The following is a 22,825-nucleotide window of genomic DNA, read 5'->3' on the forward strand; positions in this document are numbered from 1 at the left end:
GTGGTGAGGCAGTCTTTCTTCCTGGTTTATTTCGGGGTTGAAGTAAACAGACAGCAGGTGACAGAGCATTCACGGGTGTGGGGTGGGCCCTCTTTGTTACACTATCACTGGGCTTTACTGGGTCCTCCTGGGAGTTGCCAGCCTAGCCAGCCGCTGTCTCAAGGCCATCAGAGGCTGCTGACGTGGGGAGAAGAGGTTCCCAGAAAAGAACGTGGAGCAGAGGTCAGCACGCACGGGATCCAGGGGCTCAGGCCTCCACCTGCCAGGTGTGGGCTGTGGCTCTTGGCCCTGCAGCGTGCTGACTTCTTCTCTCCTGGCTGGCAGACTTAATGCCCCTGCACACAGTAGGGGCACTGCTCATGTTCTTACTCACACACACCCTTGTCTCTTCAATCCCAGCCCAACTTCAAAGCCTCGCTTACTGGAAACAGGATTTCCAATGGGGAAAGTTTAGAAGCGAATTGTCCTAAATTCTCATCCAAAAAGTACAAGTTGTGTGGCCTGGGCCTTTGCCACATGGAAAAATGGCAACAGTGGTACCCAAGTTCCAAAGTCATGAGGGTCAAGGGTTTGACTCCCTCTCCCACGAATCTCTCCTCAACCATGCCCCCAACTTGGTCTCCCTTCTTTGAAGGGATCACTCTTATTAGTGTCACTCATGCAAGTAATAAATTTTCTCACCAGGTAATGCCTGTAATCCCAGCAACTCGGGACACTGAGGCAGGAGGATTGCAAGTTTGAGGCCAGCCTCAGGAACTTAGCAAGACCATGTCTCAAAATTTTTTAAAAAATTAGTTTTTAAAGGACTGTGGATATAGCTCAGTAGTAAAGTGCCCCTTGGCTCAATCCTCAGTACCACAAAAGAAAAAAAAAAAAAAAGGATTTCCTCTGCCTGGTAGCATCTCTTGTGATGCAACCCTCCGGAGTATTGGTATATTGATAAGTATCCCTCGATGTGACAGCATTTCTTGCTTTTCATGCTTATCTCCTCACTGAAACTGAATGCTCCTTCACCTAACGAGCAAACCTTGTCATCCTCTGTAGCTAGCACACAGGATGCTAGATAAATTGAAAATATGTTTGAGGCAAATGGAGAGTCTGCAGGCAACAGAGGAAAACCCCACAAGACAAAAAAGACATTTGGCTCAGAGTAATCTCCCATTCACGTCCTCTGCTCCTGATGGAACCGTCCCTGCCCACACCAGCACTTAATGAACACTCCACTCACAGAGTGACTAAAACCTGCTGATGCCCCTGGCTCTTGCAGGTCAATTGTGGTGTGGCTAATCAAGGAAAAAAAAAGAAAAAAAAAAAAAAAACAGCTGATATGAAAAAAAAATCACCTCCTTTGTGAATTTTAGAATGTCTTTGGAAATGGTGTTTATCTTCTTCATTTAGTGTGCAGGTTAAAAGGAGTTGATGTAAGAAACTTAATTTACCAAAAAACCCCTAGGGTCAATGTCTCATGAACAGCTCACCCCCCATAGGAAAAGGTGACCCAGAAATAGGCTAACATGGCAGAGGGTGGCTGGCCAGGAATTGAACATGTATCACCAATAATCCACACAGCAGATCTGTCGTGAGCTGCACCCATCATGAGCTACCACTGGACCAGGAGTGCTCTGGGCCCAAGGTTGGGAGATCTGGGTGTTTACCAGAGCTGGAGCCTCAGATGGTCATTGCCTCCCTGAGCCTCCAAGTCCCCATCTCAGAGAAGGTTAAATAAGATGAGAGGTTCTCCGCCATCTCTCCTTCAAGCTTGGTGGCCTCCAGTCCTATGCCTTCCTATTTTGCTGAAAGACCAAGGAGTCAGGGAAAGAGGACAAGGACACATTGAAAGCCCCAGGAGTCTGGCCCTCAGGGTAGACCTCAAGGCAGGGATGACAGCAAGTTGCCTGTCCTCCCCACAACAAAATCCAGGGTCCTTCCCAGGCCCTTCCTAGAGCCACTGCCAGCCCTGGAAATGCCCTGGAGCTAAGCCAGGTGCAGAGGGGAGGCCTCACCCCCAACCCAGCCTCTCTGAGCAGCTACTTCTGCCTATCCTGTCCCCAACACTGGGAATAAAGGTCATGGCTCCAGTGGCCTAGCCTGTTACATGGAATCCTACCATGTGACAGGCACTTCTATGCCTTAAGTCACCGGAGTCCCCAGACAGCCCCATGATGTAGTTATTATAGCCCCCACTTTTACAAATGAGGACCCTGAGAGTCAGGTTGAGACACTTGACCAAAGTCAAGCCAACAGTACACAGATGGGATTTGAACTCTGGTCTGTCTGAGGCCAAAGACTTTAAGCAGTGAGGACTTCCACTGGCCTCTGCTATCACCGGGAGGGAGTCAGAAGCCAAATGGAGGCTACAACAGGCCAGCCTCAGAGGGCGTGCTCCAGTCTCATGACATCCTCTCCCTCCCGACTGACAGGTAGAGGGGACACTGCCCCCGGTTGCCCAGACCGAGGGGCCCCCAGCACAGACTTTCAGTGCTAAAACCTTCTGGTCTTGGACACTGGGGTGGTTGGCCACCCTATAACTGAGGCCTCCTTGTCTTTGTGGCTCTAAAAGAAAAACAAATATATTTGTAGACTGCAAACTTAATAGAGGGACATCATCAGTGGCTCCTTCTGAGAAAAGAATGGCTTTAGGTCTGTCCCCTAGCTCATCCCCAAAGGACCAGGTCACACAACCCAAGAAATCTCTCACATCCCAGTTCCAAGCTGAGACCAAGAGTAGCCAGCCCGGGTTGAGCCGGGTGGGAGCGGGTGGACACAAGACAGGAGGTGCTCACAGCTGAAGCCAAAGGGCCAGATTCCTCACTGCCCTTGCCCCCACCCCACACTCCCGCACCCAGTAGGAGGGGCTTCCAGCCCACTTCACAGGTGGAGCAGGCACAGTTTGGAGACCACTTAGAGGGTCTTCTCTGAAGTTCTCTAAACACTTCAGAGCCCAGGTCCTTGGGGCCTTGCCCAGGAGGGACCTCATCCAAACTGAGAGAGCCCTTATTACACAAGCCCCTGGGGACCCAGAGACTCAAGTTAAGACACTTGTCCAAAATCAAGCTGAGGGGATGCAGTGGACAGGGGATTTGAACTCTGGTTTGTCTTGGGGCAGGGAGGTCAGGCCAGTGCCAGGTCCCCCTCCCAGCCCTCCCTGGCAGCTGGTCATGTCTCTCACCTCCAGATGCTGGTACCATAGGAGGATACTCATCCTTACCACAGGCCTCACCAGGACCACTCTTCCCTCTACCTGAGGGTGCAAGACCAAGAGGGCACAGCCTCTCTCCGGCTACTCAAATCCTCTCCATCCTTTAGGTAGCAACCACTCCATCCTGACCACTCCAGCCTGCAGTGTCCACTCCCCCTTGACCTCCTACCTCTGCCTCATGATGCACCTTGCACTCTTATCTTGTGCCATTATTTAACCTAATGGATAGAAGGATGGGCACTGGTGAGAGACCCAATGGGTTCAAATCCTGGCTCCTCCACATATCAGCTGGGTGACTTTAAACAGGATGCTTAACCTCTCTGTGCCTCAGGTTACTCAAGTAGGACATTGACCTCATATAAGGGTTGCAAAAACTAAAATAAGTTAATAGGAATAAAGCATTTAGGGTAGCATTTGGTAAACAGTAAGCACACAATACATGTTTCGGGCTATCATTTCTTAATGTTAATAGCAACATTAGTGAGCTAGATGAGAAGGTCCTGAGGTGCAGGCCAGGGTCCAATACTTCTTCACACTCACACCAACCTGGACCTCAGTCACCAGCTCCTGTGGACTAATCTTACCGATGACAGTTTGCTCGTTTCACTTCCTACTGAGAAAAGTGTGTCCTCCTGTCTTGGCCAACAGCAATCTTTACCTACATCCCCCAAGATGACCCCAAACTATCTTACAGATGAGATGAAAGAAAAGCAGCACTGGAGACCTTAGGATGAAGTTCCACCCCCTAGGCCATGTGGGGCCAGGAACAGAGTTCAAGGAAGCTGGCACCCACAGAGCAGACCCTTCTTTCCCCAGGAGCAGTGTCATGCAGAGAATCCAAAGCTTCGTCAAGAGCATCCTGAAGTGAATCCCAGAGGCCTCAGTTCACAACGTGGCCCTGTGCTGTGTGACCTTTCACAAGCCCCTTGACCTCTCTAGGCCCCTCTTCTCTCAGTTGTTAAATGAACGAGTTGCTCAAAGACCAATGACTTAGTTCCTTCCACTTCTGACATTCCACCGTTTAATTTCAGAGAAAGGGAGAAAGCTTCTTTGAATGAACCTAATATGTCATTCATTTATTCCACAAACACTGCTTAGGTTTTTACTGTAGCCAGTAACTGTTCTGGCTTATAGAAGAGTAAAAACAGAAACAAAATCTGATGATTCCTCTGAAGAAAAAGAAAGATAAGCATGGAGATCCAAGGGTGGAAGAAAGAAGGGATTTAAGTAGAGTCTTCAGAGAAGGATTCACTGACCAGATAACATTTGAGTGGAAATCTCGAAAAAAACGAAGTGCTCCCATACAGGTACCTGGGGCAAGGGCAATCAGGCCAAGGGAAAACCATGTGCAAAGGCCCTGGGGCAGGAGTGCACATGATTTCTTTCAGTTAGAACTAGGATTGTCACAGAGCAAGTAAGGATACAGTGACAGGAATGGAATTGGGGAGGTAGAGATTCAGTCACAGTAAGAACTTTGGCTTTTATTCAATTATGAACCCAATAAATGAATTCGACACTGTTTACATATACGATAGGGCAAAAATACCTTATCCATTTACTCTGTGGAACGCCCTCCCCCTCCTCTTGGACCTGTAATTGACTTACGATTTTTATTGCTATTGCTTTCATTTGGGGGCTTGGAGACATCTGTTTCTCTGTTCAAGCCTATAACCAAGCCGTGGCCTGACCTCCACCTCTGAAGCTCACGCTGGGTTTGTCCACCTTGCTCTAGGGGGCAGCCTGGTCCAGAGGCGGCTCCTTGCATTCTCCTCCCAGTGCTTCCCAGTAGCTGTGACTCCCCCACCTGTCACTCTGCCCAGCCCCAGCTGTCCCTCCAAGGAACACCTGTCCAGCATTCCCAAATTTCAGGTCCTTCCCTGTGAAGCTCTCGTCCCTGTGTTGTTTGCATACTTTGTTAACTTAGCGCCTCTCTTCTCCATCTGACCAGCTCCCTCAGGACGGGCTACACCTGGCTTTGCTCCCTTTCTGCCCCAGCACCAAGGCAACACCTGGCACGTGCTCCAGGTCCCAATAAATACTTGAAGAATCACTGAATGAAAGAATGACTGGGAAGAATGACCGGAACACGGATGGGACAAGCTCAGGGTGCTTTTCTGGGCCCTGCAGGTACGGCAAGAGCCTGAGGGAAGGAGGGGTGAGATGGAAAGGAAAGGCCCTGCCTGAGCCCGATGCCACACAGGGCTGTTCTTGTGGCTGTCTCATTTCACTGTCAATCTGCCACTTGAGTTGAGAATTACTGTCCCATCGTACACATAAGAGCTGAGGCTCAGGAAGTAAGCAAGTTTCCTGGGTCATACCCTAAGAGTGTCTGTAGTTAAGCTGGGTGTGGTGGCACACACCCATAATCCCAGCAGCTCAGGAGGCTGAGGCAGGAGGATCGAGAGTTCAAAGCCAGCCTCAGCAAAAGCGAGGCACTGAGCAACTCAGTGAGACCCTGTCTAAATAAAATACAAAATAGGGCTGGGGATGTGGCTCAGTGGTTGAGTGCCCCTGAATTCAATCCCTTGTACCTGCCCACCACCTCCACCCCCACCCGACCCCAGCAAAAAAAAAAAAAAAAAAGAATGTCTATAGTCAAAGCCTGTCTTTCTAACTCCAACTTCTATATTCTTTCCTCAGGGCCCCTACTGCACTGGCCTGTGCAGTTTTAGTCTATTTATTGTGGGGGTGGGAGACAGGATACTAGGGATTAAACCCAGGGTCTCTACCAGTGAACTACATCCCCAGTCCTTTTTACATTTTGAGACAGGGTCTCGCTAAATTGGCCAGGCTGACTCCAATTTGCCGTCATCCTGCTTTACCCTCCCAGGTTGCTGGGATTAAAGACAAGGGCAACCACGCCCAGCAGTGTGGCCAGTCTCTAACCCAGCCCTGCCAAGGATCTCTTGTGTGGCCTTAGACAAGTTACTGTTCCCCTCTCAGCTTCTGTTTTCCAAAACACAGAGGTAGAGATGGATGGAAGGTTTCTCGTGCTCTTTCTTGACTTTAAATTTTATGCTTCCATATTTATAAAATCAAATCATGAATGCTAAGGGACCTAGCTCCATGTCGGGCACATGGTAGATACTGCACACATGTCCCTCCCTCCCTCCCTATTCCTTGTTTCAAAGGTTCTCTGCCTCACAGCCTCCTTGCAGCCACCGACACTGTCCTGGTTCTTCCAAGACACCCAGCGCTCTGCCTCCCTGCTTCTGGAAACCTCACCAGGCTCTGACGTCAATGTCCACCCTGCTCAGTGTTCCCAGCTGGTTGTTCCAGCTGTGCTCCTTGGAGAGGCCCACAGTATGGCCCTCCTGCTCCCCACACCCTCCTGCCTCTTCCTCTGAAGGAGAACCGGGGTCCATGGCCAGCACTGTGGGGAGAGAGGTCCAGAGACAGGAAAGGCCCACAATAGACACCTTCCAGAGGCCAAAACGGAGCAGGCTCTTGGTTATCTCATTTAATACCTACAAGAGATGTCATTGTCCCATTTCACAAAAGGAAAGAAACTAAAGCTCCAAGAGGTTAGGAAGTGGCCCCAGATCACAGAGCTAGCATGAGGTAGGAGGCGGGCACTACTGCCACCTTTCTGACCTGACAGCAGGTCCCTTTGCTAATGCGGGAGGGCCCTGAACCTTGGACCAGGGACATCAGCTTTTCTTTTCCTATCTATATAACTTGGACCCCTCACCTCTGGTGGCTTGGCCCATCAGTCTCTCCCCAGCACCCCCGTGCCTCTCCTCACTGCCCCTCTAAATTAAGAGACGCAGAATATTCACAAATGGTCCTCAGTGTTTCCTAAGGGAAGACACAGACCTGGCCTTCCCACCATAAGAAAATGTCAAGCTGAGCCCTACGAGGGGCCCGTTCTGCCAAAGACTTTCTTCTCATAAATACAGTCCTTCTGCGGCCAAAGCTGGGAATGGACGGCTGACTCACGGCTGCCCACCTCACAGGTGCTGCCCCTGAGGGCTTTCCAGGAATTAGAGTCTCAGCCAGGTAGGACCCAAACGTGCACATCGCCAGGAACCCCAGGATACCATCGGGCTCCTAACGGACTGCAGGAGGAACAGGGGAGGGGTGTCCATAATTATTTACTTATTTATGGTACTGTGGTTGAGCCCTGAGGTGCTCCAGTACTAAGCTACACCCCCAGCCCTTTTTATGTTTTGAGATAGGGTCTCATTAAGTTTCCCAGGCAGCTCTCCTACCTCCACCTCCTGAGTCACCGGGATCACTGGCGTGCAGCACTGGCTCAGACCCAGGGATGTAGCTTTTACAAGCTCTTCTTACAAGCTGTGCCCTGAGAGCAGCATGGGGTGAGGAGCAGGGGGCAAGGGGTGTGGAGGAGCAACTACGGTGCTATGTGATGCAGCCCAGACAGGAAAGACCAGGTGACAGCAGACTCGCTGGCAGCCCGGCTGGCTCCCTCCCACCTGCTTGTGCCCTGGCCTCAGAAGGAAAAGGAGCCCCTGGGGCTGGAGGGGCTGGCCAACTCCTTCCCTGAGAAGAAGGGCCTGCCTCAAGGGAGGACAAAACCCAGCTTCAGGCCAGCCTGGCCAGACCCTTACCCAACTCTGAAGCTCTTCCTTCCCAGCTTTGCTCAGGCTCCCACCCTCAGGGATGCCCTCCAGACCTCCAATAGGTGACCCTCCCTGCTGTGTCCTCCCAGCTTCCTGGACTTCTCCATGGCTCCTTCCGTGATTTATCTAACCTCTTTCCTGCAGAACATGAATGTCTTTCTCCCCGATGGACACACTGAGCCCTACTGGCAGAAGCCCACCCCTCCAGTTCAGTTATAGCTCTGGTCCCCTGGCAGGGTCTGACACATGGGAGATGCTCAGAAAAGGTCTATCGAATGAATGCCACCGGCAGGAAAGATGCCAAGGTCAACATCTCTGTACTCCAACCCTGGCCCTCCACAGAATCAGATGGGAAAACATCAGAGCGAACAGCCGGGGCAGAGAGTAGGCCAGTCCAGATCCAACTGAGCTGGAATCCGAAAAGCCACCAAGTGCTCCGGGAACCCAGGGGAGCCATTCATACCCCAGCCACGGGGCAGCGGTAGACAGCCGTCCTGCCAGCTTTTAATCACTTCAACACGGTTGTCATCACGCTGCGAGTGAGTGCAAGAGGCAGGGTGTATTTGTGTGTGTGCTCTATTTTAAACTAATAAGAAACATATAGTCTGTGCCAACCAGTTTCTCCCCCTGATATTACAGGCAAGGTGCTGTGTAGGCGCTGTCGTTGATGTTTGCACAACGTATACAGCACATCCACGCACGTTAACTCGCTTGATCTTCTCCACGGCCCTGACAGGAGGTGTTATTAACCACCAGTTGCCTGAGGAGCAGGAGGAGGCCAGCTTCTGTGGTCACTTCATCGAAGCTCAGGCAGGGGCTTCTCTGCTGTCTGCCTCCACCAGCCTTTGTCACACACAGTCTCTTCACCCATGACCCACCCAAGCCAGAGCCCCAGGTCTATACCCCATGAGCCTACAGTCTCCAATGGGGGAAAAAGAGATGAAGCAATCCACGAACTTTCCCCATATGCACAACCCTCTGGGGCAGGCAGCAAGCTCTCTGGACCCAGAGAGATCACTGGACCCAGAATCACATAAAACCCACTGTGCACCTTGGGCAATTCTCTTACCCTCTGTGAACTCCACTTTCTTCCTCAGATCTGTTGTGATGACTCAGTAAAATAGGGCTGCAAGCGCCTGGCCCAGGGTCAGGCATGGAGTCAGAACATGGGAAAAGAGCCTCCGCTGGTTCATGGCCTTTGTGCCGGGGCTCCTGCACAGCTGCCTGGCACTCCCAGAGTCCAGGAGAACTCCTGCCCCATCTCCTTCCTCCCCAGAGCCCAGTTCCAGCCCAACAGTGCCCGGGACACCAGGTCCGGAACTCTGCACCACACAAGTGCCTAAAAATTCCCCTCTGTCTGCCAGCAGTGAAGGCCACTCCCTGGGAATGAGTTTCTCTGGGAATCCAATGAAAATGACATTGAAAAGTCATTCCAGGTGCAGACGCAGTAGCACACATCCCAGCAGTTGGGAGGCTGAGGCAGGAAGATCAAGAGTTCAAAGCCAGCCTCAGCAAAAGCAAAGGGCTAAGCAACTCAGTGAGTCCCTGTTTCTAAATAAAACACAAGAGGACTGGGGATGTGGCTCAGTGATTGAGTGTCCCTCAGTTCAATCCTCAGAAACAGGAAGGAAGGAAGGAAGGAAGGAAGGAAGGAAGGAAGGAAGGAAGGAAGGAAGGAAGGAAGGAAGAACATTCCAGGAGACCAGATGTCCAGCTCAGAAAGGGGCTCCCCTGACAATCTGGAAATCAGAGGAGTTAGTGGTCCCTGTCTCAGTGCCATTCAGGGGCCCAATGGATGGGGTGACTTCAGGGGGAGCCATGTGGGTCCAAGGGACAGTTACATTCTCCAGGAGCAGGATCCTGGGAAGGCTGCAGGGGTCCCATCAGGCTCCCTGGCTTTCCTCCAGAGTTGGTCTTATAAGTCAGGAGTGCCTCAGCAGCTGCAGCCCTACTATGAGTCCAGTTATCCTCTCCCAGAGCAGGGAGGAACGGAGCAGGGGAGGGGTCAGGAGAAGAGCTCCTGAGGGTCCCACCAGCTTCTCCAAACTCGTGGTGCCTCATGGACCAGAGCACACGTGTTATCATGGCCAGCCCACAGATTAACCAAAGAGCAGAAGCAGAGGGGCCTTGAAGACCATCCAGCCTAACTTCCTCATCACGTAAAATGAGGAGGTGGAGCCTCAGAGAAGCTAGGCAATGTGCAAGGTCACGCAGCTTCTTCCCATTGGATGTGCATTTGTTTGGTCTTCTCTCACTCGCACCAGGAACTGAGGCCCACAAAGGACACTGCTGGACATCCATGAATGGAAGGCTCAGGCCACACCTGTTGAGTGACCAATGGATCCTCGGGGAGGCATGGAACTGAGAACAAACACTTGTCACCACAGCGTTCTGGGCACACACCCCAACTCTCCCTCCTCCTGGGCCTGGAGCCAGAAGTCCCAAGCACACAGGACGAGCTCCCCTGAGAAGGGGGCAGTAACTGCTTCTCCAGGGGAAGAAGACTCTCAGACCTGGCCCAGGACTTGGGACGAGGGAGTGCTCAAAAGCACTGTTGGGCTGAAGACATTAGAGGAACCTCTGGGTACGGCTCGCTCTCCCCTACTCTACCACAGACCCCCTGTGCTACCCTAGAATGAGGGGGACGATGCCCCCCAACTCGCCTAACAGAAGTTAGATCCAGGGCTGGGGATGTGGCTCAAGCGGTAGCGCGCTCGCCTGGCGTGCGTGCGGCCCGGGTTCGATCCTCAGCACCACATACAAACAAAGATGTTGTGTCCGCCGAGAACTAAAAAATAAATATTAAAAATTCTCTCTCTCTCCTCTCTCTCTCTCTCTAAAAAAAAAAAAAAAAGAAGAAGAAGAAGTTAGATCCACTACAAGTTGGCTAAAAAACCCTTGGTGTCTGTCAGGATGCTGAGCTAATGACCCTGGACATGGGCGCCCGGTGTTCTCTTCACCCCGAGGGTCCACCTTCCAACCTGGACAGGTAGACAAGACTCCACGGAGCTCTGCCACTCCTACCCACTGCTTTTCCCACACCTTCTGCCCGAGGGTCTGGCCAGCCCAGCCCCACCTTGACTGAAGGCTTTGTGGAAATTTTAAAATTCCAGGTTGTGGTTTCCATAACGGGCGGTAGTTGTCCCCAGCATGTGTCAGGAACAAAAGTATGGACAAGGGGGAAGGTAAGTTGGGCTGGTTCCTTTAAAGATGACTCTCAGGTGGGGCACAGTGGCATGTACCTGTAATCTCCAGGAGGGGACTGGGAGGTTAGAGCAAGAAGATTGCAAGTTCCAGGCCAGTCCAGGTGACTTAATGAGATCCTGTCTCAAAATTTATAAAAAGGGCTGGGGATGTAGCTCAGTGTTAGAGTACCCCTGGGTTCAATCCCTAGTACCACACACACACACACACACACACACAAAATGGTAGGGATGTGGAGAACTAGCATTAGCCTTGAGCTTACTATGTGCCAAGCAGTTTTAGATATTTTCTTGTAGAGTTTTCACAACTGTACTATGTGTGTGTGTTATTGTTATTATTGTCGCTAATATTATTCACTTTATAACTAAGAAAATTAAGGCTCAGAGAGGGTAAGTGATGTGCCCAAGGAAACACAGCTTAGTACTGTGAAGAAGGGTCAAAACCCAGAATCTGACTCCAAAGCCTGTGTTCCTTCCTCAGTGCTACACTGCCGCAACAAAAGAACCAAATGTTGCTTCTTAGAAACAAGATAATGAGTCTTCAATCTGAAAAGGGTGCCTCCTAGAGGCAATCCCATTGCTAGAACCCAACTATTTGCCTCAGGAAGGCCATTGGGAGAGTCAAATCCACTCCCTCCATTTCCCACTGACCTTAAGACCCCTGGGGGCAAGCCAGGGCTCAAGCCCTTGCATCCGTGTCTCTGAGGCTATTGTATGTTCCCAGATCCTTTGCTTGGATTTGTCCTGGCAGGGTTGTTCAGTGTTGCCTATTCATGAAGCAATCCATTTGAGAACAGACATAATTGTAGAGCTTTGGGTTAAAGGAGACCTCTAAGAGAGAGTTCAAATTCCTCATTGGATAAGGGAGGACACTGACAATAGAAAGACCAAGTCACTTTTTGGAGGTCACACAGCCCGTCAATACCCAAGTCCACCGTAGATCCGACCCCATTCCCTCCACCATCCCAACCACTCTGATCAGCTTCCTGGTCCCTGACGGGGAGAGGGCCAGATGTGGGCCTATATATAGCCTCTACTGTCTCTGCTTAGGACAAGCAGTGATGCTTGATAAGACAGTTGTGCCATAGCCAGCAATGAAAGGAGCTTGTCTGCCTCATGCACTAACTCACTAACCTACATGGAAAGTTCCCCTCAGAAAGCCTTCCATGTGTAAGAGAAGCTGGTCCTGACGCGGAGACCTGAGTGGTATTCCTGGGGCAGTGACTTCTGGCCACCTGGGACCAGCTCTTCTGTCTAGTTCAGGCTGCTCCCCCCAATACCCATGAAAGCCTAGAGCACAGTGACCTGTGGGGGGGGGGGGTGTCTCAGATTTCGGCCCACCCCCTGCAGCCCTCTGGGCCAGCCCTCCAGGCACTGCTGAGAGCTCACCTCCTCTCAGAAGGCAGCCCTGGTTAACACCACTCAGTACTGACTACTCTACCATTCCATCTTGGTTTTGCCTCCTCTGGTTAACGATGGATGGATGCTTTTTTTCCCCTACCTCTGTATGATTCTACATCACCTCTTATTTGTCTGTGTGCTACATCTGTGCCCCTCTACCACCATTCCCAAACATTCCTCACCCCAACTGTCCCTCGGTTTTATGCATCTATTTTCTACAGCAGCCCCTGCTGGGATCTGCGCCCCCCACCCGGCACCCCCCAGTGTGGACTGGCTGTGTGTTCAACCCTTGTTGATGGTGCAAGTGACCTGTGAAAGGACCCAGGCCAGCAAAAAGGGAAAGAAGCTAGACAATCCACCAACTGGATCATCAGCTCTAAAATGAGCTGGGGAGGAGAGGGAACCAGGATTAATCCCCCTTTTGTACCAGACACGGTGCCAGGTACTTACAGATGCTGCTCCATGATCCTACAAACTACATGCCTTTATTTCCCAATTTACGGATGGGAGACTGGGTCAAAGATGTTAAGCTTTGCTTGTCTGAAGTCACACAATAAGTAAACAGCAGAGCAAGGCTCTGAAGGCAGTTTTGTCCTACGGTAGAGCCCATACTCCCTGCTATCCCACGACAGCCAAGCCGCTGGAGGACAGGCTTCCTGGTCATGGTACTTGTTTTGTTGGGTTTGGTTGCTGTGTCCTCAATGCCCAGATCAGTGCCAGAGTGAAGGATGCCCCATTGCCTCTCCCCGGAGGGCAGGACCAGGGCTTATAAAGCCAAATTTTGGGGCTGTCTCCTCAAAATTCCTGGATTTGATTTCCTCTCTCCATCCAAAAGAGACCCAATAGATGAGGATTCCTTCAAAGGCCACATGGACGATGGCTGCATTTGCTGAACGTGGGGTGGGGGTGAGAGTGGAAGCACAAGTTGAACACCAACAATTAGGTCCTAATGAGGTGTGGGATTTAGGAGCCTTCATGGTGCTCCCTGACCTGCTGCTTCTGTCACCACATTGTGACCCATCTGGATTTGATCTGTCCCCATGATAGCCCCCTTCACCTCCATTGTTTACCCCCACCACTCCGACTGAGCCTCACTGAAACTGGCCACGTTCCTACCAAGCAGAGAACTAACAGTTACACCACCCACTCTGGCCCCATCCGAACCCTCAAGAGTCTGCCCTGGGCCCCAGGGCCAGCTGCTTTTCTCCACATTCCAGCCAAAAATAATACGAGAACGAAGTTCTTTGGTGGGGACTTAATCTAATCTTCATTGCTTCAGTTTTAAAATATCCTGCCTGGTTCAGGGTTTCTTATTACACACAGGGATGTGTTTTTAGTGAGATAGGTCTTAGCAGAAACGTCCTTCTTGTAATTAGAAACCCAGGCAGGCAGGGCTTGCGGTGGGACACCCAAGCCAAACAGCAGATCCCCCTGAAGAGGACACGTTTGCAGCAAGCTCTTCCCAAGCCCCATTTTCCGGCACAAGATGAACTGAGCTGTCCTAGAGCTTGGTACTCCCTCACTCCTGGGGGTTTTGTAAGTGTTCTGGTAGGACTCTGCCCTCACCCCTTCTTCCCTACTCAGTGTCTCTCTGCCCCCTCCTGAGTCTCACTCCCAATCAAAATAGAGACTCAGGATATTGCCTGAAACGGGCTGGGAAGGATGTTTGAAGGGAAAAATTACCTCCAAGGAATCCCCAAAGGACTAGGGAGTATTAAAGACAAACATTCCACCAGAGCCACATCTCTAGTATTAGGCTCCCTTCTAAAAATCAGGCACTGGAACTGAAGGAGTGTACAAGTGCAAGTACACTTTTGTAGAAGTGCTGGGTGTAACTGCTCTGGCTTTCTGGCCCAGAATCTGCTTTGATCTGCCAGCATGGAGACAGCTAAGCAAGCGAGCTTCAGGCTGTGGCTAGCTCCAGACCAGCACCCCTCCCCCCAGTCCCTCCAGATGTCACACACCAGTCAGGGCTAGGCCTCTGTTCTCAATGGCTTAAAGAGAAGGAGCTACATCTCTGAGAAGTAAGGTTCTGTGTTCATCTGAGGCATGAAGTCTATTCCAGGTAGCACCACTGAGAACAACCAAACCAATTCACCCAACTCAGCCATAATTGCCCCTCTTGGTAATGCGCAGATGGTTTGGATGGTTTGGGGACTCACAGAAAGATTTTTAAATTCTAAAGGAAGGCAGGAGTTCTGCCCCTTTACCAAAGTCTTTAGAACTCCTGAGACTTATGGGGCCAGGCTGTAGAACCAGGAAAGGAAAGGAAACACGTGGAAGAACGTGACTTTGCCACCGAGAAACCTCTATCTCCTGTTTTATTATTGAAGTGTTCTGAGCTTGATTCATGCCCATCCTTCACCCCTCATAGCTTAATGAGAACTGTATGTGCTACATTCCACTTTACAGATGAAGAAAGCAAGGTCTAGCAGCTTGGAGGACCCGATGGAGTGGTGCAGCCCCACAGTAACAGGGCATAAAGCTACCAGTCCCCCAAATTCCAGTCTACAGACTAGCTCAGCATGCTGACCTGCCAGCCTCAATTATCACCCGACCACTTCCCTCCCTCCCTCCCTCCTTCCTCCTTTCCCCATCAGGTATTAGATTTAATTAAATTAGCAGAGCCCCATCGCAACAATCCTGGCCATGTTGCCTGGATAGAACCCAGCAAGCGCAGCTCCTCCCTCTAAATTCAGCTTCTCAATATAATTCAATCTTCAATAAGTCACGGATCTCATGTGAAGTGTCTTATACAAAGCATGGTGTGTTGGCTAGACTCAAGGCTCACGGTGGCTGGGGATGATTTCATTTTCCATGTAACTTCCTCTGTTTTTCCTCTTCGGCATCGTTTTCTCCCTCTCCATCCTGGGATCTACATTTTGTTTGAACCAGACACTTCGTTTCACATGCAGTCAACCTCCAGCAATTGCATCACACATTTATATATATCTTACAGCATCCAGTCCTTGTGCCACCCAGCATAGGAAAAAGGAAAACTTATAACAGCATTTCACACCCTCCTCCAACTAATTTAGAAAATGTGCTCCGGATTAAATAAATCAGAAACAAAAGTCTGAAATTGGAGATAACATTTCTGAAAGGTGGTGGTGGGGAGCTAAATAAATAGCAAGGAAATCTTGCAACATGTTGGAAGCCTATAAATTTTATTGGTTGTTTCTTTAATAAAAACAATTTCAGTTGCTAACAACACAGTATTATTAAGCCTCTAACATTTAAAAATCTAATTTGCCCCTTCTCTGTGGCTGTTTATGTTGCATGCAGCATTTAGGAAGGATAAGGAAGTCAGGTTAGGTTAGGTATGGTTCCTAAATCAGGCTAATAGAGACCCCTTTAAAACACAGCCTTTTTTGCTTTCTAGGTATGTCTTGGTCTCTAATGAGTTACAGCTCCCAGTTGAAGATGGACATGGCAAAAAGAAATTGAACACACACTGCGGTGCACCCATAAACTTCAAGGCCAAGAGAGAGGTGGTATGTTTCCAGTTAAACTAGAACTCCATGAATTCAGGATTCTCCACTCACAAGACAGTAATTCTCCTTATTTCATCACTAACTTACTTCAAATGTGTTTATACAATTTATTGCTACTGAACTTCCAGGCAACTGGTGTAGAGTTAATGAAACCCAGCTTGGAGAAGCTTTGAGCTTTGAACAACTAACCACAGTTTAAATGGTTATGACATGCGGTCAAAGCCACAGCCCGGCCCCACTGCAGTTTCGGTGTTAGGATCTAGTCAAAAAACCTTGTCATCTCACCTTTTGTGCCAAATAGATTGAAAAAAGAAAAAGCACTGAAAAACAGCCTGCCTTGTTCCTTCTCAAGGTTCCCATCATTTAAACACATTTATCTTACTGAATGCAAGGCAAAACCCCTCCCCCAGTGCCCAAGTAAATATTTTAGTTGCAGTTTGAATTGGCAGGGGGCTGAAATCCTGAAATTCAGTTTGGGTTGAATTGAGTGGGTCAGGCCTACCTAAAGCAATGTGGTAGGGGGCTGTTAGGGAAGCACGGAGGGACATTTAAAGCCAGAGCCAGCTAGAGAGCCCCCAAAGCAATATAGGGATGTACAGATGAAACTGGGCTGGGAAAGAAGTAAACTCATCTTTCTGAATTACTGGGGCATTGACTTTTATTAATCCTCATTGTCACATGGTGCCCCCTCCCCAGGCTTCTTTAATGTGGGAACTCCAGCAAGCTCCTTCTTGCTAAACAGGCCCATTTTGGAAGAGTAAAGGGGAGGTACTGGATTTGTCACTGCTGCACAATAAAAGCCCCTTTTGAAAGCAGCACTTTCATTAACTTAAAGCAATCTATAGACTTAAAAGCACAGAGCAGTAAACTCCGAGAAAGGATCATAAAACAGCCAGTCTCAAGTTAGGTACACTTCAGTGCAATTTGCACGAGGCATTTTACTGGGAGCGGTGGTCAGGGCCCATCTCTCTCCAGTAACCCCCTGGCCCTTATTCGGAGCAGCTCCTCTTTCTCTCAGCTTTCATGCCTTTCGCGCTCACAAAGGGGAGGCGGTGACCGGGGAGTCTCCGTGGGGTCACGGCTCCCTCCCCAACCCCCAGGCTCTCGGCGGGAGAGAGCGCACACGAATTCCAAGCCTGAAAAACAACAGCCTTGGAGCTCTGCCGCCGCGGCGGTCGCCGCGCCCCGGCCCGCAGTGGCCACTCCTGGGTCGCGCGGCTTCTGTGTCCCCTAAGGGCCTTTTGGCTCTCCCAGCCAGGGGTGCGAGGGGTGCGTGGGGCTGGAAGGGGACAGATTTAAGATTGCAAGGAAGAAATCTCAAACCTTCTTCCCCTCTACACTCCCTGGCCAGAGAACAGCCTCCCTTCCTGGTCCGGACTTCCCACTCCGCACACCCCCGAGCTAGGCCGGAGAAGCGGGGATGCAGCTTGAGTGGGAGTGCCTGAGTCCAAAAAGGGAAAACATCCCCGCCACCACCACACACACACACAAACGCACACGAACACCAAGGTCCTGGGGCCTCGGAAAGGCCAGAGTAGCAGAGTAAGCAGGAGGGCTAGGGGATGGGGCTTTGGGTAATACATCATGTTGTGTTTAAACAGTATCATTTCTCAGATTCGGGTGAGTGGGAGAGTCGTTTAAATCTGCCTAAAATGAGAAGCTTTGGGGTTCCACCAGTTTGGAGAGCGTTTAAATTCCTAAAAGCCAATACTCTGGAGAAGTCCGAAGACAAGTGGGATGAAGGCAGGGAAACCCTAACTTCTTTCTCCCGCTGGAGCAAAACATTGCAGCAGTAATCGGGCTCGTAGGCTTCCCAGCAGCGCTTGCCGGTGTACAGGCGGCGCTGAGATCTGGGCGCCAGAGTTCGAGCCCGGCCTGCCCTGGGACGCAGTCGCGACTCTTCCGCCCAATGTGGCAGCTCACTGCTAGCGCTTCCCCTTCCCCCCATCGCAGGCCGCAGCCCCCCTCAGGCCACCAACACCCGCCTCACCGCCTGGCCCCGTAGACCCGAAGTGCATCGGGAATCCCGCTGAGCCACCAATATAGGGTCCTCAGATCTACTCCAAACCCCGCAAGGATACCCTGTCGCTTCCCCCAGAATGTCTCTTAATTCGTCCGCTTCCCAGAATCTCTCTCCTAGGACCGAATCTTGTGCGCCCCAAACGCTCTCCTCCTCCAGATTCGCGTTCTGGGAGAAGCGGCGGACATTCGGGGCTCGCCTGCCAAGGCTCAGATCAACTACTTTCGTTGCTTACCTAAACGCTTTTCCACCCGCGGACCTTAAGGAACCGAACACACAACCCTCCCCTATCTCTAATAGCCTGGACCCCAATAAAGAGTTATCTCTGAAAACACCACCCGTCCCTCCGATTCCAGACTCAAATTTAATCCCGGGCCCCCGACTCCTACCTCCAGCCCTCCGCTCTGGCCGGCATGTAAACTACCCAGCGGCCCTTCAATCCTGATTCTGAAAACAGCTTGAATCCCACAACCCAAACTCGAGCCGGCCTTAAAGCCCAGCCCTAATTCAGGGCCGATTCACAAGCCCCCTCCCATTCCCAAACCAGGTCTCCCCACCTCGCGGGAACCCCGGGATCTCCAATGAAGAGCCCCCAGAAAGGGCGGCCCATTGCGCGGGTTTCTTTCTCGGGTCTGGGAGCCAGGAGAGCCCCCTCGCCTAACCCGAAAGAAACAAACTTTGCGCGGCAGACTCAGGACCCTGCCCCATCCCCCTCAGCTTTCTGTTCTTGGGCGCTATCCGTCTCCTCCCCCCCACCCACCTTTTACGATTTCATCCCCTAGTTCTCGAACCAGGAGCTCTCCCTATTTCCAAGCTTCGCCACTGGCCCCTACGACTCCCTTTCCCTTACCAAAAAGCACCCCAACAATCCGCGGGAAGCCAGTGACCCTACAAATTCTCGCTCCTCCTCAGGCTAGGGTCTCTGAGCGTGGCCCCTCGGTTCCCGGCTTTCCTGACCCCACTTGCGTTCCCCTTTCCCCACTGATTGTCCTGCAAACCTCTACTCGCCCTGCCTACCCAGGCCAGGCACCGCTGGGGAGGACACAGCCGCCGTTTCTTGACTCAACCACCCGGCCCCAGTATGGGGCTGCTCCGGCTTCCAGCCTCTCGAAGCCAGCTCCAGGCTGGTGACGCCAAGTAAGCGCCGGCCAAAGGGCTCCTGAAGCCGGGAGAAAGAGGAACCTAGAGCCGGCCCACGGTTCCCAGCCTCACCCCGCGGAGAGCCTAGCCCAGAGCCGCCTGCGCCCGAGCTCTGGCCGGCGCACTGGTCCCTATTCTCGGGTCCCCGGGTGCTCCCGGCGCACAGCCTCCAGCCCACCCGCTAAGGGGTCTTGGGCCCGCGGCGGTCCGGGTCCTTGCATCTGCGGACAATGAGCGCCCGGCCACCGGCTCGAGCCCAGCGAGGCGGCGGCGGCGGCGGGGCTGCGCTCTGGCCCGGCCAGGGCGCGGGCGGGCCGCGCGGCTCTCGCCGCCTCCTTTCCCGGCCTCGCCGCCCCTCGCGCTGCTTCGCTCCGCGCTCTCCCGGCGCTTCCCCAGCTTCTCTCTGCACGCTCCCGCCGTCCCTCTCTGCTCCTTGCCTCCCTCCTCCCTGCTGCCTCCCTCTCTCTCCTCCCTGCTGCCTCCCTCTCTCCCTCTCTCCTCCTTGCCCTGTCGCAATGAATAATACTCTGGCTTGGGGACTGGAATAAAACACACGCGCTCTGAGGCAGCCGCCCGCAGCAGCAGCCGCCGCCGCCGCGCCGCCGCCGCCGCCGCCGCCTGCAAAAGCGTCTCTGACATGGAAATGAATGACAGCTTACCTGATGCCAATCTTCATCAGACTGACACCGGCGTGACAACACAGCCTATACTTCCCAGCACTGCTCGGGACGTCAGCGGCACAGGGACCCGCCCCCCGAACCCCCCTCCCTTCGCACACCTCCCCTCTCCCCACTCCCCCTTTCTCCCCACCCCCCCTATCACCCCCACCCACTCCCGGGCCCGGCCGCCTGCAAGTCGAGGAGCCGCTGGAGTGTCTCCCTCTACTGGAAGCTCTGCTTAAACGTCAGGCGCGGGCCCACTCCTGGTGGCTGGGAGGCAGAACCGCGCAGGGAAAGGAGCCTTAAACCCTGAGGTTGCCTCTGATGGGGAGAGTAGCGGATCCCCGGGGATTTAGGGCGCACCCACCCATGCCAGGTCCTTTTAGAGAACCCAGGGCAGAATTCCAGGACATCCGGTGCTGAGGGGACCTGAGATGAGGTGAAATTTTCTGTGGATCTCAAGAGAACTCCCCAGAAAATATGAAACTTGAAACTGGCAAGAAATCCTTTCCTCCATCACCCATTCCCCCCACCCATTCCTGCCTGGCTGGCCTCATTTTTATGATTGCATTTGAATAATTCTCATTACCCTGGCCCCAGAAAAGGTGCTCAGTTGACACTCTGGTTAGTTATTCCTAGTCTCAAGAGCTTTTTCTTCTATGGGCTTCCTGGGGCGATGGATTCACCAAGGGGGAGACAATGTAATGGGGTGGAGCAGGGGAGATATAAAAGAGAGTAGAGGCTTTGTCTGCAAGCCTGTTGGAGCCCCGGTTATTTTTCATTCTAAAAAGTTCTTGGTAAACTCAGTGAGTTCTGGGTGTTGGAGTGCAGTAATGTAAAGGGGGAAACCAGTGGGGCTCTTTCATCTTGGGCTTGCTGGGGTGGATTAATCTGCTTCTGGGAAAAAATGGATTCCTCACCTAAAAGCATTCTACAGAAGAAGACCAAAGCAAGCATGTGTAGTCGTCATGTGCCTCCATTCCTTCAACCAAGTTGACAGTCTCACTAAGGGCCAGGTACAGGCATGCAGACATCTACTGAAGCAGGCTCTTACTCCCACAATTTAGCACAAGGCCCTCTCTACAATCAAGGGACAAAAGAACCCCTCTCCCTCTGCAGAGGAGCCATTTTAGCCAGGCAGTGACTGATCCTCTGACCCCAGACAAGGTAGGGGTCCTGAATAAAGCCTAGACAAAGACCCTAATGTCAGGAAGGACAATAAGAAATGAAACCCCAGCCAGGCAGGCCAGGTTTTCAGTAAATAATCTACCCCAAGAAGTTGAAGACTGCCCCTTAGTCAATTTTAAGCCTCTGGGTTACCCCTCCTCTGACTCAGGCATGGGTAAAGATGAGAGTTATTAGATTCCATGGCTTAGACAAGGCAACTGAGACTTTGCATCACATCCCAAATATGATACTATTTGTCCAGATCTTCTCAGTATCTCTAAATTCACCCTCTGAAGTTCAGAGGAAGAAACTCTTCATCAGTAGCCTTGTTATGGATAGAGTTGAATCTTCTCGTCTTCGTGTAGATTTTCCAAAGACTTCACTAGGTGGATTTATGTCACCTCAGCCTCTGATGTGTGGTCAGAGACTCTGGCTGCTGACAGCATAATCGCTATTATATATTATACATTGTATAATGATATAATAATAATGAATGCACTTGCCCTTTTTATGTAGTACAGTAGCAGCCAGATTTGCTGGGGGTCAGGCTGTCATAAAGTCCCAGAGGGAAGCCTGCTTCAGATATTGGGGGAGGGGAGATCCATTTGGCCCTACCCAGTACCCTTGGAGGGAGGCTTTTCTTTCTTTCCCAGGGCTCCTAGTGAGTTGCTGAGCCTGAAGAGTCAGAGGGAAAATCAGGCTGAATGTAAATACTTAACCCCATCAGAGAGGTGTCAGTGAGCCATAAATAGTACTACAGGCAACAGCTATGCATCACTGATTCACACTTATCACACCCCTCATTTTCTGGAATCCAGTTCAATGCCCAGCTCTTTCTTGAGATGGCAGATCCATGGCCACGAGCTATTAATTTGTGGAAGTCTTTTCAAATCTGTGATTGCCACTAAAACCCTTTGGTGCTTTAAAATGCATATTGTAATTTTAAGCCAATGTAGCTTGCTTTGCAGTTTGCAAAAGCTTTAAAAATTATTATCTAAAATGTAGCAATCCTTTTTATAATCATTCAGAGCAGATATTTGCACTGCCCCCTCTGGTAGCTCAGCTGTGTGCTGGTGCTAAGGGCAAAAAGGAGGGGCAAAGAGGCCCCAAATTACTGCTCTTATCATCAAGCTGCTTTCATTCTACTGGAGGGAGACAAAGTGCCCATGTTTAAACACTGAATAACAACAATGCAGGTACAATATAACTAGTTAGTAATTAATGATCAAATGAGTTGTCAAATTCCATGGTTCTGCATCTAAATCTTGGCTCTGTCAGTAAGTAGAGAAGGGAGAGATTGGAACTGAAATGTGTAGAATTTGGTCCAGATACTGTACAATTTCTCCTCCATCATCCTTTTAGAATGAATAGACACATGCATGTCATAACTCATCAACATAAACCATTGTAACCAAACAGGAGATCTTATAAATCCTAGTCATCACGTCTACATGTTAGAGTTCCTCTGCTTGGTTCTGGGCTCTCTTCTCACTCCACCTATGCTTTGTTTGTCTTTAGGATAAGAAGTCCTACCAGCCCAGCTTGTCTCCTCTGAGCTCCAGATATGCACAATGAGCCATCTGAATCCTGCTTGTGTCACCCTATGAATACAAATTTAAGACCTGCATGTACTAGTCTGCTTGGGCTGCATAAGAAAAGCTCCCAGCCTGGGTGGCTTAAACATTTATTTTCTCAAAGTTATGGAGACTGATCAAGGTGTCAGCAGCATTGAGTCTCTTCCTGGCTTGCAGAGGGCACCTTCTTTCTGTGCCCTCCCATGGTCTTTCTTCTGTGCACACAAGCAGAGAGAGGGGGTTCTGTTGTTTCTTTCTCCTCTTCCAAGGACTTGGTCCTACTGGATTACAGTCTCAGTCTTATGACTTCATTTAACCTTAATTACCTCCCTAAAGGCCCTATCTCCAGACAGTCATATAGGAGGCCATGTCTTCAACATATAAA

General features: G+C 51.1%; 1 protein-coding gene across 7 annotated transcripts in view; it reads right to left on the reverse strand.

Moving 5' to 3' along the window:
* PKNOX2 (PBX/knotted 1 homeobox 2) overlaps window positions 1-19,836 on the reverse strand; it is a 267,831-nt gene extending 247,995 nt beyond the window's left edge. For 4 of the 7 annotated variants that reach the window (XM_081261563.1, XM_081261557.1, XM_081261561.1 and 1 more), the window contains exon 1: window positions 19,700-19,797. The gene's annotated coding sequence lies outside the window, so the exon portion shown is untranslated. Of the gene's footprint in view, window positions 1-19,699 lie in introns of all 7 variants that reach the window. The other 3 variants (XM_081261555.1, XM_081261559.1, XM_081261558.1) reach the window with 1 other exon arrangement.
* Between the last annotated feature and the right edge of the window lie 2,989 nt (window positions 19,837-22,825).

This window comes from Spermophilus citellus (assembly GCF_964194105.1).
Source record: "Spermophilus citellus genome assembly, chromosome: 2".
NCBI classification, from domain to species: domain Eukaryota; kingdom Metazoa; phylum Chordata; class Mammalia; order Rodentia; family Sciuridae; genus Spermophilus; species Spermophilus citellus.